General features: G+C 42.3%; 1 protein-coding gene across 12 annotated transcripts in view; it reads right to left on the bottom strand.

Moving 5' to 3' along the window:
- Enox1 (ecto-NOX disulfide-thiol exchanger 1) overlaps positions 1–19,410 on the bottom strand; it is a 569,119-nt gene that overhangs the window by 369,372 nt on the left and 180,337 nt on the right. Inside the window, exon 1 of one of the 12 annotated variants that reach the window (XM_031362994.1) lies at positions 6,909–7,049. The exons of 10 other annotated variants lie outside the window; for them this stretch is intronic. The gene's annotated coding sequence lies outside the window, so the exon portion shown is untranslated. One more of the 12 variants, XM_031362993.1, reaches the window with a different exon arrangement.

Here is a 19,410-nt window from a genome sequence, read left to right as displayed (position 1 = left end):
AAAAAAAAAAAATCATCAGATCCTACTACAAAAGCCTATACTCAACAAAACTGGAAAATCTGAATGAAATAGACAATTTTCTAGACAGATACCAGGTACCAAAGTTAAATCAGGATCAGATAAACGATCTAAACAGTCCCATATCCCCTAAAGAAATGGAAAGAGTCATTATTCGTCTCCCAACCAAAAAAAGCCCAGGACCAGATGAGTTTAGTGCAGAATTCTGTAAGACCTTCAAAGAAATGCCGGGCAGTGGTGGAGCACGCATATTAATCCCAGATCTTGGGCTGATGTCATACAGACCCTAAGAGAACACAAATGCCAGCCCAGGCTACTGTACCCAGCAAAACTCTCAGTCTTCATAGATGGAAAAACCAAGATATTCTATGAGGAAAACAAACTTAAACTATCTTTCCACTAATCCAGCCCTACAGAGGATAATGGAAGGAAAACTCCAACAAAATGAGGGAAACTACAGCCAAGAAAAAACAAAAAACAAAAAACAAAAAACAAAAAACAAAAAAAAAAAGAATTATCTCACAACAAACCCAAAAGAAGAGAAACAGACAAACATAACACCACCATTAACAACAAAAATAACAGGAACCAACAATCATTGGTCTTTAATATCTCTCAACATCAATGGACCCAATTCCTCAATAAAAAGACATAGACTAATAGACTGGATATATTAATAGGACCCAGAATTTCATTGCATACTAGAAACACACATCAGTGACAAAGACAGGACTAAAAGGGTAGAAAAAATTTTAGAAGCAAAGAGTCCCAAGAAACACGCTGGAGTAGTCATTCTCACATTCAATAAAATAGACTTTCAACCAAAAGTTACAAAATAGATGGGGAAGGACACTTTATATTCATGAAAGAAAAAATCCACCAAGATGGACTCTCATTCTGAACACCAATGGCCCAAATATAAGGGCAACCACATTTGTAAAAGAGACATTACTTAAAGCTCAAAACACACATTGATCCTCACACAATAATAGCGATAGACTTCAACACTCCATTCTCACCAATAGAGAGATCATGGAAACAGAAACTAAACAGAGACACAGTGAAACTAACAAGATATAAACCAAACGGATTTAACAGATATCTAACATTTCACCCTAAAACAAAAGAATATACCCTCTTCTCAGGACCTCATGGTACCTTCTCCAAAACTGACCATATAATTGGACACAAAACAAGCCTCAACAGATACAAGAAGATTGAAATAATTCCATGTGTTCTATCAGCTCACCACAGACTAAGGCTGGTCTTCAATAATGACAAAAACAAGAGAACTCCCACATATGGAAACTGAATAACTCTCTACCCAATGATAACATGGTCAGGGAAGAAATAAGGAAAGAAATTAAAGATTTTTTCTGAAATTTAATGAAAGTGAAGGCACAGCATACCCAAATTTATGGCACACAATGAAAGAGATATTAAGAGAAAAATTCATAGCACTGAGTACCTTCATAAAGAAATTGGAGAGATCCTAAACTAGCCACTTAACAACATATCTGAAAGCTCTAGAACAAAAAGAAGCAAATATACCCAAGAAGAGTAGTTGTCAGGAAATAAACTCAGAGTTGAGATCAACCAATTAGACACAAAGAGAACTATACAAAGAATCAACAAAACTAAGAGCTAGTTCTTTGAGAAAATGAACAAGATAGATTAACCCTTAGCTACATTAACTAAAGCACAACACACAGAGACAGCATTCAAATTAACAAAATCAATAATGAAAAGTGAGATATAACAACAGAAACTGAGGAAATTCAAAAAAATCATCAGATCCTATTACAAAAGCCTATATTCAACAAAACTAAAAAATCTAGATGAAAAGGACGATTTTGTAGTTAAATACCAGGTACCAAAGTTAAATCAGTACCAGATAAACTATCTAAACAGTTCTATAATCCCTAAGGAAATAGAGGCAGTCATTACAATTCTTCCAACCAAAAAAAAAAAAAAAAAAAAGCCTAGGGCTAGATGGTTTTAGCGCAGAATTCTATTAGACCTTCAAAGAAGATCTAATACTTATACCAATACTTTTCAAACTATTCCACAAAATAGCAACAGAAGGAATACTATCTAATTCATTTTATGAAGCTACAGTCATGCTGATTCCTAAACCACACAAAGACCCAACACAGAAAGAGAACTTTAGACTAATATCGCTTATGAATATCAATGCAAAAATACTCAATAAAATTCTCACAAACTGAATCCAAGAACACATCAAAAGGATCATTCACCATGATCAAGTAGGCTTTATACCAGGGATGCAGGGGTGGTTCAATATACAGAAATCCATCAACTTAATCCATTATATTAAAAAAGCTCAAAGGAAAAAAAATCACATGATCATATCATTAGATGCTGAAAAGGCCTTTGACAAAATACAACACATCTTCATTTTAAAAGAGTTGGAAAGATCAGGAATTCAAGGTACATATCTAAACATTTTTTTTAAAACTAACAGCCAACATCAAATAAAATTGGAACAAACTTGAAGCAATCCCACTAAAGTCAGGGACAAGACAAGGCTGCCTACTGTCTTCCTATTTATTCAGTAGAGTACTAGTGTTCTAGCTAGAACAATTAGACAACAAAAGGAAATCAAAGAGATAAAAATCTACAGATTCAATGCAATCTCCATTAAAATTCTAACTTAAGTCTTCACTGAGATAGAAAGAGCAATTTTCAACTTCATCTGGAATAACAAAAAACCCAGTACAGCAAAAACCATTCTCAACAGTAAAAGAACCATTTGGGGAATCACCAATCCTGATCTCAAGCTATACTACAGAGCGATAGTAATAAAAAGTGCATGGAATCCGTACAGAGACAGACAGGTAGATCAATGGAATAGAATTGAAGACCTAGAAATGAACCCACACAATTGATCTTTGACAAAGAAGCCAAAACCATACAGTGGAAAAAAGACAGCATTTCCAACAAATGGTGCTGGTCTAACTAAAGGTCTACATGTAGAAAAATGCAAGTTGATCCATTTTTATTTCCTTGTACAAAGCTCAAGTCCAAGTGCATCAAGGATCTCCACATAAAACTAAATACACTGAATCTAACAGAAGAGAAAGTGGGAAAGAGCCTTGAACACATTTGCACAGGGAAAAATTTCCTGAAGAGAACACCAATGGTGCAGGCTCTAAAAACAACTAGAGACAAATGGGACCTCACAAAACTGTAAAGTTTCTGTAGGCAAAGGACACTGTCAATAGGACAAAACGGCAACCAGCAGATTAGGAAAAGATCTTTACCAACCCTACATCTGCTAGAGGGCTAATAGCCAAAATATACAAAGAACTCAAGAAATTAGACTCCAGAAAACCAAATAATCCAATTAAAAATGAGGTACAGACCTAAAGAAAAAATTCTCAACCTATGAAATCTCTAATGGCAGAGAAGCACCTAAAGGAATGTTCAATATTCTTCACCATCAGGGAAATGTAAATCAAAATGACCCTGAGATTCCACTTCACACCAATCAGAATGGCTCCGATAAAAAACCCAGGGAACAGCAGGTGCTGATGAGGATGTGGAGAAAGAAGAATACTTCTTCATTTCTGATGGGATTGCAAGCTGGTACAACCACTCTGGAAATCAATCTATAATTCCTCAAAAAAATTGGGAATAGTTCTATCTGAAGACCCAGCTATACCATTCCTGGGCATATACCCAAATGATACTTCAACATATAACAAGGACACATGTTCCACTATGCTCACAGCAGCCTTATTTATAATATATAATACATAAGAAGCTGAAACAACCCAGATTGCCAAGATGTACTTTCAGATCAGAGCCTGGTATGGCTGTCCTCTGAGAGGTTCTGCCAGAACCTGACTAAAACAGATGCAGATACTGACAGCCAACCATTGGACTGAGCTCAGGGCCCCCAATGAAAGAGTTAGGGGAAGGACTGAAGGAACAGAAGGAGGTTGGAATCCCAAAGGAAGAACAACACTATCAACTAACCAGACACCTCAGAGCTCCCAGGGACTGACTAAACCACCAACCAAATAGTGTACATGGGTGGGTCCATGGTTCCCACAACATATGTAGCAGAGAAGTGCCTCATCTGGCATCAATGGGAGGTGAGGTGCTTGGTCCTATGGAGGCTTGATGCCCCAGAGGAGAGGGATGCTAGAGGGGTGAGGTGGGAATTGATGAGTTGGGGAGCACCCTATTAAAGGCAAAGGGGAGGGGTGCAGGGTTCACAAAGGGGAGACCGGGAAGGGGGATAACATTTGAAATGTAAACAAATAAAATCATTAATAAATAAAAATTAAAAAAAACTCAAACATCGTTTTTAAAATTTGAGTTCATAAGTTACCTTGTATCATGCCCAGAAAAAGTTAATCATTACCTTCTCTTGGGTAGTGTGATGGCTATTCCTGTTTTGTCAGTTTGTCTACATCTAGAATAAACTACAATCCAGAAATGCAGGAAACACCCTTGATCCAGATCTTAAGCCTGGAAGACACAGGCTTCTGACCTGGATTTTGACATTGGGATCTTGAGGCTTAGTGGCCATGAAAAAAGCTCAAGCCAAGGCAAGGTAGTCTATGCAAATGGATCTCTGAGTTCAAGGCCAGCCTGGGACAGGAGCAAGTTCCAGATCCAGTGATGGTGGTAACTCCTTTAATCTGGGCCATGCCTTCTGCTAGAAGCCTACATAAGGACACTGGAAGAAGGAAGACTCACTCTTCACCTGCTTGCACTTGCCAGCACATCTGTTGGAACCTACTTTTTCAGGATTCCAGCTTACACAGAAGACTAGCTGAAACAACTAGCCAGGTGGCACTGAGCAATTACTAGATTCTTGGATTTCCAATTCACAGTTGCCCGTCATTGGGTTAGCTAGACTACAGACTGTAAGATTCTCTTAATCTTACTACAGACAATAAATTCTCTTAATATAGAGAGACATCCCAAAAGTTCTGTGACTCTAGAGAACCCTGACTAATTCAGGTAGTCTATGACTCATCCATAATTAGTTCTATAGTCACAAATAACTCTATGTTTTTAAAATCAATTCAAACTAATGTCTATAAACTTATCATAAGCAAAATACTCAGCATTGTCTCAGTGTTCTTTGCTCTTCCTTTCCTTTCTTATTAATTTATTTATTGGTTGATTGATTACAAGTGTAACCTAATATAGTACTGAACTTGACATGTAGCTGAGGATGACTTTGAACTCCTAATCCTCATGGCTCCCCTTCTCAGTGTCTGTTTCTTTATTATCCAACATTGTTCAGGACACTAAAAATAGCTGAGGATGTCTTCAAGACTTTCTATTTAGGAAGTAAATGGAATATTGATGAATTTAACCAAGAAAGGAAATGAAAAATCGGAAAGAATTATAACATAAAATATAATTTGTTTCACTTGAAAACATTCAGATTTAAAACTACCAGTTAGATATGCTACAGAAGAAAACATAAAATTGGAAACCTCAAACAAGAGAGCTGAACACAATGCTTTGAGCTGAAGATAGACATTTGGGATCTATCCTTACTAGGTAAGGTTGAAAGCCAGTGGTTGAAAGGGGAAGCAGTGAAAAAACAAGCAAAGGAGGTGAGAAAAGAATTCCATAGCTTATCTGACATTTAGTCTAAAATGTGAGGAGCCCAGAAGAAACTACAGAGAGACTGACCGAGGGAAACAATAGAGAAGAGTGGAGAAGCCCAGAATAACAAAGGTAAGGGGAATTTAGAATAAGAACGAGCATCAACCAGATTAGGGTCTCAAGATGGTCACATAGGTCAAAAACTAAACAGACATGGTACCCCTCTAGAATTTACAGGGAAGAGTGTTCCCGGGAGAGCAGATCCTAACTCACAGCTATATCTGTGGAGGCAACGGACCAGGTAAAAGAGCTGCAGTCAGGGCAAATGGCTAGGTTTCATCCAGACTCACCACGGAGACTTTGACTATGGAGGAAGCCTTCTGTGCCTGCCAAGATGGGCAGTGGATGGGAAGATAAATGAGTAACGGGTAAAGATGCATTCACAAATAAGCAAAAGCAGGTAGATACTGTGCTTCCTACAAGAACTAGAAAGGCAATTCCACTATCCCTGATGGTACTGAAGGGGGTACCTGTTCCCCCATCCCTCCTACTTCCAGAGTAGGGAGGCAAAGTAGGCTCTGTAAAGGGTAGTCTCTGCTTTCATTTCTCCTTGAGAGCTAGTGATTTATCTGCTTAGTTCATTTAGGAGGAAGAATGGAGTGGAAGTGTGGCCATTCCTCCCATAAACTCCCCAGTTGCACAGGACTGAGCCACTGTGCAATGCCTTGTGACTTATGCCTTGCACAAGCTGCCCAGATACAGGCCTGGGGCTAAGCAGCTCAGCTTGGTGGATGGCTGAGGAATCATCTGTTTCTGAGTGGCTGGAGTGTGTGTGTGTGCCACATTCTCCAGTTCAGCCATATTGGTAACAAATATCACCGTGGACACTAATAGAATTTGTCAGACTCTTGTTTTTGCTTAATGACATCTGAACTCATGGGAGAAGCTGTGCTGAGTGATTATTGATTAAAATCATTTTTGATGGAGTTTGTTATATAAAAAAAGAGAGAAGGAACCTAAGACTCCAGCCCTTGTTTTAGAGATGAAGGGGTAACATATATTATACATTGATAAACAAGAGGCAATAGAGAAATAGGTCTTCCCTGGTCTTCTAGCCTTTTGTTGCTTAGAGAAGTCCCTTCCCTTTCTAGGTAGGCTGTATGATTTCGTGCCTTGGCATCGGAATTCTCCCAGAGAGCAAAACAATTGCCATGAAATGCTAAAACTAGATTGGCTCAAAGAACAAAACATAGATTTTTACAAAGCTGAGGATGGAAGAATATAATTCTGACATCGCTTCTCTTAGAAGTCACCAAGACTCTTCCAAATCCAGCATTCCATATGTCCAGGGTTTGGGTGAGGAGTCTCTGGTGCAATGCAAGCAGCAGAAGGGAGTCAAGGACTAATGGATTCACTGGCTTCGTTATCCAACTGCCCTGGGGACCAAAGTGAAGAAAACAAGTTTGAGGGACTGTTGTGATAAGCAGACATCACACCCATTCTTGCCCTGAATTCTTCCACAGGAAGTCTAGACTCAGCTGCCCTTGGAGACACATAAGCCTCAGTGGAACTCTTGGGGGCTAATGTGAGGTGTGCTCTGTGCAGGGTAACCGTTGCTATGTGTTCCGTTGTGGCAACCATGATTCACCATGATTCACCAGGGCATTGCTGATCCACCACTGCTCTAAGCAATAATCCCACTGGAACCTCTCTCTGCTGTTAGAGGGATAATTACCTAGAGATCCCTGAGGCCAGTTCTTGCAGTTTTCACATAAAATCACCTCTTGCATAAGAGATGAAATTTAAAGTCACTCCTTCATGGACACCAGTGAGTCACTCTGCTGCCTCTGGGACAGATATAAATTATGCATTCTTTGATTCTCTTTAAATTTTTAGAGGCACACTGGGACAGAGCAAGATCTCATTGGTGCTAAAAATACAAAGCATTCCAGAAAGAAATAATAACTCGTGTGATATTAACTGATTCTTTTGTTCCAGGAGCTCCTCCTTGGTCAAGACTATAACATAAAACACAGAAAACTAACAGCCGACTTGCATGCTAATGACTGTTGGTGACAAGGACTCATTGAATGTCACTGTTCATTGAATGTCACTGTTCCATGTCCTCCTGCTGTCCATTTCTCTTATGAGAGTGACTTCTTTCAGAGGACAGATGGTCCCTATGAATTAGCACCCTTTCTGGCATCTACAACCAAGAAGTCTCAACAATGCCTATGTGAGAACTCGCAACTCCTTTCCAGTCTGTTTTTCTCTACCCTACACGTTAATAGCATGAGGATTATGGGAATGAGGAGGTGGCATTTTATAAATCCTCGTGAGCTAGTTTGACTTTTACCTCTTGATTCTGAACCTCACGATAACCCATGTTTCAGAGCAAGGTGTCACTGTCAAAATTAGCATGAAGGAAGTGTGATGTTTGTCACTGCAAGAAGAGAGAGTCCTGTGCATGCTCTGCTGCTCTGCTGACCCAATTCCCACCAGCATCTGTTCCGTGCTGACCACTATTTCTGATGTGCGCTGGCAGCAGGGTATCACAAGGCTGCTACCCAGGCATGCCCAGAGCGATATGGAGGTTTCTCTCTGTGTCCACAATCAACATGAACTCGGCTGTTCTTCTCATTATTATTCCAGGAAGGAAAGAGTCTTTTAATATTCAAATCCACGGCACAGGCACATTGCCTCAGATGGCTGGGAACTATCAGCCAAGTAAAAGTAGTAATAGTAAAAGAGCAACATCCAACAACTCTCGATCTGACTAAGACGTTAATTCATCTGCCAGACCTTCAACGCTGCTGGCTCAAGTTTGTGGAATTCTCAGACTTGGGGTAAATGTGAAGGAGCTGCAGTATCTAGCTTCAATGGGCTCCTGGGGCAATATTAATTTTCCAAGTTAAAAATCAGAGGCATTTGAAAATGACTATTCTCCCAAACAGAAAGGAAAGACACTGCTCAGATTCTAAAACTCTGTGCCACAGTCATCGGAACACAAGCCAGTTCCGTACAAAATGCCTCAGAGCCCTTGACCTAATGAGGTTAGTGACAAGGGTATGGATGACTAGAACAGAAAATGAAACTCACAAAGAATTTTCTTTGTGAACTAGCATATTTCTCCTGTCATTTAACCAATTTTCATCCTCAAAAAATTACAACATGGGCTGCAAATCTTCAAGGCTAATGCTCCATATGACAGACTAAGTGCTATTTAGAAAGAAATAATACGTGTGTCGAACTGGTGGGGTGGGGGCGGGGTGAGAGGCCACGTGACAGACTCTGAAGGTGGGTAGGGGTTGTGAGAGGTTACGCAAGTGACACTCAGGAAACTGAAATGCCAAACAGCTCTTCCCACATCCCATTAGTGAAAGTGCATCGCTGTCAGCAGGATCTACACATGGGATGATCCTTCCAGCCTGAGCCTTCCCAACCAAAGCACATTCAGTTAACTGACCCCCAGTGTGGGACACACTCATTCCTCTAAAGTCAATGCCTCGAGGGTGGTAATGGGGATGACGTCATGTGCACACCACACTTCCTGCAATTCACTATAAACTGAAATTATGAGAGATGGAAGAACATTCAGAATTCTGAAACTCCCACGGCTGATTAAAGCATGAGTTTTCATTTGCCTTGTTGAACCTTACCAGAGCATAGTGTTCTCTAAACACCCATCAAGCCTGAGGGATCTGCAGAGACCAATATCTGCATCACAGTGTGCTCTTCTGTCAAGGATGTGTGAACACTCACAGACTGGATTTCGGACAGAGACACTGGGCGAGGAGGACTGGGCCGTTTAGATTGGCATCTGTGGTGCGACACCAAAAAACACTGCCTGCTCCTCTTCCCATCCTAGAAGCTAGGGGTCATGGGAAAATGTGACAGGGATGGAAAAGGACCTATTAGAGAGATGTGCGTTTTGTTTCCTTCCCTTGTGGGATTTCTTCATAGTGGGGCATAAGATCAGAATTGAGACTAAGAACATAGACAATGTTAGAGGATGGAAGGTAGAAGGACTCAGCCAGTTTGGCCAGACATGGGGCCTGGGGCAAGGAGAGCAGCCAGCGAAGCAGGAATGGATCCTGGGAAGAGGACAGGAGGAAGAGACCAGGCATATTGTAGGTGATTGTTCAAAACTGCTGATTGGACTAAAGTTCATATACCAGCTAAGTGTTAAAAGGGCTATAATTTAAAAATATATTGGGAATGGAGTGAGTCATCTGTCTTTAAATATTAAGTGACACTGAGAAAGAACCACCTTGAAGGTGTCCTGAAGGGGACCAAGGCTCACTCAGGTTCTCTGTGGAATGAACAGAGCCTGGTTCCATCTCGACTTTTCATCTCTGAGTGGTTCTTGGGAAAGGAAGTAGGCACTAGCTGCTTTACATAGTAGAGTTGAGAAAGAAGGTACCCCAAAGCACCTGATTCTCAGAAAACCAAACAGAGATGTGAGGAAACCACATGGTGGCTGTGTGTGGGCCCCTTGCCAGGCGGTGGGAACAGGAGAGATGGGCACCCATGGAAGTCTAAGGTGACTCTGACCATTTCCTGAGCATCCTTCCAGGCACCTTCCTGCCACCTGGAATTTGTTTTATTAATGGTCCCTAAGATGTAACTATGCCTTTGGTGACCCCTCTGCCTGTACACTGTTTTAGAGAGCATCACACTACAAGACACTCTTAATTTATTAAGAAGAAACCGTGTGTCCCAGTGGCTCAGAGCAGCAGGATGAGGACAGCCACCAGATGAATGACACACAGGGGCCTCGGTCACTTAGAAAATGCCACATATGGCTCTCCCTGCTCAACAGAGCCCCTGAAGATCCGAGGAATTTTACTCTTGTGCCTCCGTGTAAAATCATCCCATGAGGACAGCAAGACTGTGGCACTGGAGTTGAAGTAGGGAGGGAGGTGTACCTACTTTCCCATGCTCAAGAGGTAAGGGCCTGGGCAGGGCGAGGGTCCTGAAAACAATGGCCAGAAGTGCATTGTATTTTAAAGTAATACTTTTAAAGCCACAAAAAGAAATGACGACAACAACAAAAACCCTAAGGAATCTTTAGAGTTCACATTCTCCTCAAATGAACTGACTTGGGCTAATGGATATATTGTGACAGAAAATACATTGACAGAAATGTTTTCTCTAACACAACACAATCCTTAGAAAGTTAAGAACAAAAACAATGGAAATTTATGAACAGCAAAAGTCTAAGAACTGCAAATGCAATCTCATCCCTATTCTACTGAGACAGGTACAGCTCAGTCTCAGGGTGCTGAAGGCAGAGAGGCAGTATGATGGCTTGAAGGAGAACGACCCCATAAGCCAGCAGTTCTCAGCCTATGGGTTGTGACCCCTTTGGGAGTCCAACAACCCTTTCGCTGAGGTCGCCCTAAGACCATTGGAAAATACAGTTATTTACATTATGATTCAGAACTGTAGCAAAGTTACAGAACTAGTAATGAAAATAATTTTATGGTTGGGGATCACCAAAACATGATGAACTACATTAAAGGGTTATAGTATTAGGAAAGTTGAGAGTGCCATAGAGTCATACGTTTGAATACTTGGTGGAACTGTTAGGGAAGAGTTAGGACATCTGGCCTTGTTAGAGGAGAAGGGTCACTCAGGACAGGCTTGGAGGCTTCAAAAGACTGGTTCCATTCTCTGTGTGTCCCCCTGCCTCCTACTTGCAGGTCCAGATTTGAGCTCTCTGCTCTTCCTGCTGCCATGCCTCGATCCACCATTGAGGCCTATAACTCTCTGAAACTGTAAGCCCAGTTAAACATTTCCTTTTCTAAGTTCCTTGGTAACAGTGTTTGTCACAGTAATAGAAAACTAAGAGGCAGGTGGAGTGCCCTAACTTTGGTCTGGCATGGCAGGATTGCTCATCTTCCGTGAGTCCAGTGGAAATACTTCATGTGGAGAGGTGGTCTGCATAGGCCCCTCGAGGATGAAGAGATGGCAGGAGGCTGCATCCTACAGCTCAGCTCCAGGGAATCTGGAGCACATAGCATTAAAGTCATGCCTTGCCTGGGTGCATCTGCCAAGGATCTAGGGATACATCTGCCAGACTGGAAAGATTAGTGGGAGAGTATTTGTGTAAACGAATGAATGAGGGACCATTTTGCCATTTTATTTGCTTTTTGCTATTTATGAATAAATAAAGGTACTAGATACTTTCAAAAAAAGAAAGAAAGAAAGAAAGAAAGGAAGAAAGAAGAAAGGAAGGAAAGACAGATAGACAGACAGACAGACAAAAAGAAAGAAAGAAAGAAAAAGAAAGAAAGAAAGAAAGAAAGAAAGAAAGAAAGAAAGAAAGAAAGAAAGAAAAAGAAAGAAAGAAAGGAAAACTAAGAGGTGGGGTATATGTAACCTCACCCACTACTCTTAAGACCCAACATACTTCTGTCTTAGTTAGAGTTTTATTGTTGTAAATAGATACCATGACCAAGGGAGCTCTTATTAGGACAACAGTAATTGGGGCTGGCTTTCAGTCCATTATCATTAAGGTGGGAGCGTGGCAGCATCCAGGCAGGCATGGTGCAGAAGGATATGAGAGTTCTACATCTTGTTCTGAAGGCAAACAGAAGACCGGGTTCTAGGGAGCTAGGATGAGGGTCTTAAAGCCTACACCCACAGTGGCACACCAAGTACAACAAGGCCACACCTACTTCAACAAGGCCACACCTCCAAATACTGCCACTCCCTGGGCCAAGCATATTCAAACCATCACAACTTGTCACACAGCTCTCTGATTACTTTCAGAGACTTCCCACGACTCACAATGATACTGGATTCTCTGAGCTTTGAGTATGGTCCTGTAGAATCTTATATTTTTATTTGACACATACCACACTTGAAATTACATTTCCAGTGCCCCACCAACTCCCAAGAACTGAAGCAACAGGGAGAACATGAGCCACATGTAGCAACTGAAACCACAAAATGGGTGGTTCCGGCCAGTTGCCAACTTGGCAGGATCCAGATTCGCCTCTGGCCACGACTCTGCAGGAATTTCTAGACTAAGTTAATTGAGGGGGGAAAACCTCATGAATATAGGCAGTACCAGTCCAGGGTGGTGGGTCCTGGGCTGCATAAGAACCAGGCTGACAGTGAGCTGAGTGCTGGTAGCCATTAGGCTCTGCTTTCTGACTGTGGGTGGCATGTGACTCGCTGCCTCAGTCTCTTGCTGATAAAAGTCTTCCAGCATGCCAGATCACACCTCCAAACTGTCGGTCTATCCAAAGCCTACCTCCAGTCGTTTTGATGGGAGTCTTCTCACAGCACTGAGGAAGGTAACTAATGCATGTGCCTTGTTCAAATTGAAAAGGGCTTCAATGTAGAATTCACCAGGAATTTGGCAGAATTAGCACGCCATTGCTCCACTAGGAATGCAGCCTGCTGGTGCTCTGAATTAGCACTGGGACCAAACAGCAGCCTTCTGCTCTTCAGTACCATTGAAAAGTACATTTGGGTGGATTTCAGTTACTGGTTTGCAGAAACCTTACCAGCAGCAAAATTTAATGAATGTGTTTGGCTACTAGAAAATTCAAATATCATGAGCAAAGCACATAATGCATCTACTAATGCAATCCTGAGTCAGACTATATCATCTCTGCGACAACAAGGATATAGCTGCACTGTTCACTTCCTGTGCTCTGCCCCGGCACATGGCCTGGTCTGTCCAACATTGTCTGGATGAGAAAAGCAATTGAAATCAAGACAGCTCTCTCTTTGGAATTTTTAATCCATTTATATTGCTCCAGTAAAAAGTTGTTAAGCACTTATTCTGGCAAGGTACTTTGCAAACCACTAAGGATATAAATGTAACAACTAGTGTTTGCCAGAGGCTGGGGAGGAAGGGAACAGGAAGCAGCTGCCAAGCAAGGATAGAGTTTCCTTCTGGGATTGTGAGAATATTTGGGAGTAGTGATTGTACAACACTGTCAAGTACTGAATGTCGCTGACTCACTCACTTTCAAACGGCCACTTCTATGTGACATGACTTTTAACCTGATAACAAATAGTAATAAAACAAAGAAGGGGATGACATGGTCCCTGTCCCAAACCTCAGAGAGTTTAGTACAGAAATACAGAAAGACAGATTTAGGTATGTCATGACATGGGGGGAACCTTCTGTCGCAGGACTGGATCTGGGCCACAGCTGCTCATGAGGCAGGTGGAGAGCCAAGTGGGAGGGACTCAGGTAACAAAATGAATGTTCAGAAAAGCCTGAAAGGACAAAAGGACAGCAAGATGGCCTTGAAGGGTTCAGACAGTCTGTCAACAGGTAAGTAGGGTTTTGTTTTGTTTTTAACCATGCAACTCTTACAAGAAATATTCTAGACCCAAAGCTCATTTATATTATCCCTGGTTTACGTCGACGTCATTTTCTGTTAGCTGGTGACTGCCTGTGTCCTTGTGCATACTCTAATGAATAGTTCTTACAAAGCAAAACCATAATCCTCCAAGTCATCTCTGTGGTCACAGAAGCCATGGCACAGAGACAGATTAAATTGTGAAGCTAAAGAAATGGGAGAATGGGAAGCAGTGAATCAATAAATTCTACAGGCAATACAATAACCAGACATGTGTGATGTGTCATTACAGGGAGGAAGAGAGAGAGAAAGAACATGTAAGACAGCCATTTGAAACCATTAGGTTTCTAATACAAGATACAGAGACGAAAACTCAATTTCACATGAATAAGAGGTTGACAGAGAGGGTGGCCCATCAAGTTGAAGACAAGCTGGCCTCACTTAAGACTTGGAAGCCTCAACACAATTCATCTCAATCAAGAGATGGCTGCAATCACATAAGGCACAGGGGAAAGATGTCCAAGATGTCCATGCTGCCTGACGACACTGTGCTAGAGTTTGATCTCAGAGCCTGGCACATGATACACATGTGCATGTTCTGCCACTGAGCAGCTCTATCACCAGCAACTCAGTGCTTTTTTTTCTTTCTTTTTTTCTTTATTTACAATATCTCCTTTCCCAGGTTCCCCTCCAAAAAAAGAAAGAAAAAAAGAAAGAAAGAAAAAAAAAGAACATAAAATAAAAAAACCCAAAAACTAAAACAAACCCCTGTTCCCTCCCTCCTCCCCCTGCTCACCACCCCATCCCCTCCTGCTTACTGGCCCTGGCATTCCCCTACATTGGGGCATAGAACCTTCACAGGGCCAAGGGCCTCTCCTCCCATTGATGACCAACTTGGCCATCCTCTGCTATACATACGTAGCTAGAGCCATAAGTCCCACCATGTGTACTCTTTGATTGGTGGTTTAGTCCCTGGGAGCTCTGAGGGTACTAGTTAGTTCATATTGTTGTTCCTCCTAAGGGGCTGCAAACCCCTCAGCTCCTTGGGTCCTTTCTCTAGCTCCTTCATTGGGGACTCTGTACTCAGTCCAATGGATGGCTATGAGCCTCTACTTCTGTATTAGTCAGGTACTGACAGAGCCTCTCAGGAGACAGCTGTATCAGGCTCCTGTCATCCAGCACTTGCTGGCATCCACAATAGTGTCTAGATTTGATGATTGAATATGGGAAGGATTCCCAAGTGGAGCAGTCTCTGGATTGTCCTTCCTTTAGTCTCTGCTCCATAGTTAGTCTCTACAACTCCTTCCAAGGGTATTTTGTTCCCCCTTGTAAGAAGGAATGAAGTATCCACACTTTGATCTTCCTTATTCTTGAGTTTCTTATGATTTGTGGTTTGAGCAACTCAGTTCTTTATGATGAGAGTGAATAGAACACCAAATATTGGCCACATGGTCACAGTGGTCATAGTGGCCAAACATTACCTCTTCTGAAAGACATCCTGTTGAAAGGACCACCCAAAAGGTGCCATCCAGTCAACTTGTCTTTCTGCTTTCTGGTCATTACCCACCTGTGCCTTCTCCCTTATCTGGGTACTTTTTCTGGTTCCCTCTCTCTCTGTGGGAGGACATCTTGGCATGTTCTGGCCACAGCTTTATGTGCAATACTTATGTGTGCCATACCTTAGTAGGCTCCTTTGTTAAGTTAATGATGCTCAAGAAATTCAGGTATCAAATCTGGCTCTCATTTCCTCCTTTTAATTTTGGTTCCAAAAGTTTGTTCAGATTCCATGGAGTTAAGTAAGCCCACAAGGCCAGAGGCAATAGGAGATAGGAATTCTAGTTTCACTGTTTTATTTCTAGTCTAGTTAAAGTTATAGACAAGGAATGGTGGCTTAACAGATATAAGAACTTCTATCTTGAAGAGAAACAACTGGCTTTGGGAATAAGTTATCTGTACTCAAGAGATGCTCAATGGAGACAATTTTGTATTTTCCTGGAAATACTGCAAAGAAGATTCATGCATCAGAAAGCCACTTTATTTTCTGACCTTTAATATCCCCCTTCCAATCTTCCAGCCTTAAGCTCCTATGCCCATGAAAACACTATACACTGAGGCTAGAACATACACACCAACACAGTCAGATGTGTGTGTACTGTTTTTAGCCTCCAGTACCTGGCAGATGCGTGTTTACTGCTTTCATAACAGGGTCAAGTCTTTCTGCTGGCCTTCACAACAGGGACCTGTTTCTGTCTCCCAAAGAGAACAGAGTAAATCAACGGTAGATGAAAATGGGAACTGGCCAGCCACTGTAGTGCATTGAGCTCCACAGAGACAGTGCTGGGGCAAGTAAGAGCCGGTCAGCCACTGGGCTACTCTGTGCCTCGCAGAGGAAAACCCACTACCATCTCAATGGAGCCCAGATCCTAACAAGCTGCGAGGCAATGATGTCATCATGTGACTTCTTTGTGAGAACTCGCCGAGAGGAACAAAAGAAGCATCCGGATGCTTCCATCAGCTTCTCGGGGCAGGGGTGGGGGTTCCTAAGAAGCGCTCCAAGAAAGATGGATGACCAAACTGCAGAAAAAAGGGGGAATTTGAAGACACGGAAAAAGCTGAGAAGGCTCCTTATGAAAGAGAAATCCAAACCTACATCCAAAGGGGAGACCAAAAGGGAAGAGCAAGAACCCTGAAGCACACAAAGGCCTCCTTCAGCTTTCTTCCTGTTCTGTTCTGAATCACGTCCCCAGATCAAAAGCCAACATCCTTGCTTATCCATTGGTGAGGTTGCAATGGTACTGGGAGAGATTTGGGACACCTCCTCTGCGGAGGACAAGCAGCCATGTGAGAAGGCTGCTGGGCTGAAGGAAAGAGGAAAGGGTATTGCTTCCTAGAGAACCAGAGGGAAACCCGATGCAGGAAAAAAAAAGCGGGTCTGCATGGCTGGAAGAGTAAGAAACCAAACAAACAAAGAAGGAAGAGGAGGATGAGAAGATGAGGGAGGTGATATGTAAGTTGGTTCTAGTGCAGGGTTCTTCTCGTCTATAAAGCATTTCAGCTCCCCATACACAATCCACCCCTTTATCCTTTAAAGAAAAAAACATTGAAAGGTGAGGGTGGGCAAGATTTGTTTTAAAACTGTACATTGTGGTCACCCTCTTCCTCCTCCTGCTCCATGTCATCCCCTCCTCCTAGTATAGTTAATAAACTATTGAACGTGTCTCTAGCTAGCCCTGTCCTGGTGGTATTTTCAGTAGCCATTAAAGTTGCCTAGGACAGTCTTGGGGTTGTAAGTCGATATGGAAATTTAAAGCAGGTTCTTATTGGTGCACAGCACACAATTTAGTTATATACGGGAACACTAGTTTTGTTTTTGTTTTTTAACCTTCAGTTCTTTCTGACGCAGCTTATATGAAAATAACCACTGTTCTGTTAACAAAATGCCACCCTGTAGTTGAAAAAAAAAGAAAGAAAAGAAAATAGAACAAGAAAAAAAAAGCAGCTGTTTTGTTGACATTCTGAATATTTCTAAGTGCTTTCTTTTTTAAATTAAAAAAGAAAGAGAGGAAGAAAGAAAGGAAGAAAGAAAGAAAGGAAGGCAGGCACTGGAGAGATGTCTCATTAAGAGCACTGGTTGCTCTTCCAGAGGACCCAGGTTCAATTCCCAGCACCACATGGCAGATCAGAGCTGTCTGTAACTCCAATTCTAGGGGATCTGACACCCTCATACAGACACACAAGCATACAAAACACCAATGCATGTGAAATAAAATGAATATTTTTTTTTAAAGAAAGAAAGAAAATAAATGAGACCAGGACCGAGGCTGTTCTTAGAAACAGAGAAATCAGAATTAAGTTTGCTTTGAATGTTCACGATAAAGACAACTGGCATAAGGCTAAAGGAGAGAAAATTCAAAGACCCCGAGATCTTTACATGAGACTAAAATAATACAGAGCAAAACTGAACAACAGCGCTATGGCTCTTAATTGGAAAGGAAGCAGCTGAATTTATACAAACCCCAAGAAGCCTTGATCTCAACACAGGCTGCAGCATCCGAGAGGAAACAGTCAAGCCACAGACATTCTAGAGTAAACTCTCAAGGCCTGTCTCAAGACAAGCAATGTGACAAGCAAGGGGGCCGAGGGGAGGGCAGGGATGACTGCATGTGCAGGGATACCCAACCGGGCACCAAGGGATGACTGCGTGTGCAGGGATACCCAACCGGGCACCAAGGGATGACTGCGTGTGCAGGGATACTCAACCGGGCACCAAGGGATGAATGCGTGTGCAGGGATACCCAACCGGGCACCAAGGGATGAATGCGTGTGCAGGGATACCCAACCGGGCACCAAGGGATGACTGCGTGTGCAGGGATGATACCCAACCGGGCACCAAGGGATGACTGCGTGTGCAGGGATACCCAACCGGGCACCGGGTACTACCCCTCATGAAAGGCAAGGCAACCTGAAAAACCCAGTGCAGCTGTAGACTGAGAAGGGGTCAGTGGGCTTCTAGAGCTACAGTCTCAGGACATCACCTGAGGTAGTAATGGCTCTGAGAGAAAGAGTCCATCTGCCATATCAGCAAAGAGTAAGACCTGGCAGTCTCCATTAACTTTCCTCTGCACTGGGATTTTATCCTAGTAGACTTCTAAGTGGTCTGTGTGTACAGGGCCAGTCACCCCTCCGGAGCTCCGGCACCTCTTTCTTTTTTTTTTAACTGTAAATGGCCGAAAGCTCTTTTATCATCAACAAATAATTCGACATGGTATTAACAGAGCAGTACGACTTAATTCTCAACGTAGTGGATCTGGAGCAGCTGTCCTGTGGGGTGTTTTCAGGAGCTGACCAGAATAGAATAGCTGCTCTCCGAACAGTTCTGATGCTCAGGTGAATTCCTAAAAATACACATTTCTTCTCCCTTCTATAGCAGTGAAAGTCATTTTCAACCGCCCTACAAAAGACGGGATGTCAGTGTGTGTTAGCCTCAGTTAAGCTGTTTCAAATCCTATCCCTGCTTTGGGGGAGCGGGGGGTTGTTCAAATTTTGATGAGCTAGCCAAAAGCTCCACCGGGCTGCCCATACTCCTGGACTGTCTGCACAGTCTTAGTAAGCGCATTTAGAACTCAAGGAACTGTAGGCCTTATTTTTAGAGGAGAAATGGGCACATATTCTGCTCCCCCGCCCTACGTGGATACATATTTACATATTTGTAGGTGTTTAATCTGGAACCTTGAGAAGTTTTAAATTTTCACATACACACGTTCTCGAGTAAGCTTTATTGGCATTCAGGAGCTTGCCAGTTTAATATGGCTTGCCCTTCTGCAAGATTAATTGCAGCAGGTGGTGAGAAAAGTTAGGAGTCCCTGCTGAAAGATGAGGTATGAGCTTATTTTAAGGTTCCTAGATGAGTGGGTTTATCCAGTATACCTTACAGTATCACGCACCTTAGCATAAGGCAGAATGT

The sequence above is a fragment of the Mastomys coucha genome, unplaced genomic scaffold (genome assembly GCF_008632895.1).
Source record: "Mastomys coucha isolate ucsf_1 unplaced genomic scaffold, UCSF_Mcou_1 pScaffold9, whole genome shotgun sequence".
NCBI classification, from domain to species: domain Eukaryota; kingdom Metazoa; phylum Chordata; class Mammalia; order Rodentia; family Muridae; genus Mastomys; species Mastomys coucha.
This window is presented reverse-complemented; position numbering and strand designations above follow the sequence as displayed.